Here is a 931-nt window from a genome sequence, read left to right on the forward strand (position 1 = left end):
CTTGAGTGTCCACTACACTCAAGGTCACAGAAAATCCCTTCAGAACCAAGACCCGATTCTCTAAGACAAACCCCACATCCTTACTTCACGTAAAGCTTCCAAAATGGTTATGGAAATAACAGCCAGAGGCAGTTCGAAAGACTTTCGACTCCTCCACCACCTCCTCCGCCCACACAGGGTGAGGCAAAGTCCTCCCTCTGCAGCAGCGAGTTTGACACTACAGAGAATGCTGCTGCGGTGAACCAGGCCTCAGAGGCCCCCTACATCCTTAGGAGCACCCCAACCTTCGCGCCCACCCCAACCCCACGGAGCACGCGAGGACGGGGGGCTCCGTCACTAGGGGCAAGGGGAGGGTTTGACCTACAGCGAGGAGGGCCTGACAACTAGGCCTCGGCTGCTCCCACCGCACTGGTGGGAGGAGGTGCGGGAGTGAGGCGGCCCCAGGTTTTAGTAGGAAAGAAAGAAGAGACCACAGAGGGTGAGGGCTGAGCGGTCCCCACAGGTTGGTGTGCCCCATTCAACAACGTGGACGCTCCAGGCCGAGAGGTCCTCCCTCGGCGCCCGGCCCGGCCTGGGCTACGCACCAGAGCGGGGGTGGCGAGCTTGGCGCAGGCGAACATCTTACACTCCTCGGGGGCGGCTTGAGGACCTGGGTGACCGCCGAGGGCCTCCTCTCCCGCTTCCTTCTGCGGAGGTAAAGGGGCTTAAGGTCAAGGCGTTCTCCCGGGCCTGTCCTCCCCACCCAGGTCCCGCGGGCTCCCGTGCACGCGGTCGGCTTGGGCCCTCATCCAGCGAGGCGCCCGCAGAATGAATGGGTGCCGCTTGAACGCTGCTCCGCCCCGGCCGGGCCCGGCTCTCGCGCCCTCCGCTTACCTTCCCGAGAGGTGGCGGCGGCAGCGGCGGCGGCAGAGGTCGAAGGAGTGGCGCTACA

This window comes from Ursus maritimus, unplaced genomic scaffold, assembly GCF_017311325.1.
Source record: "Ursus maritimus isolate PB19 unplaced genomic scaffold, ASM1731132v1 scaffold_1, whole genome shotgun sequence".
Classification (NCBI taxonomy): domain Eukaryota; kingdom Metazoa; phylum Chordata; class Mammalia; order Carnivora; family Ursidae; genus Ursus; species Ursus maritimus.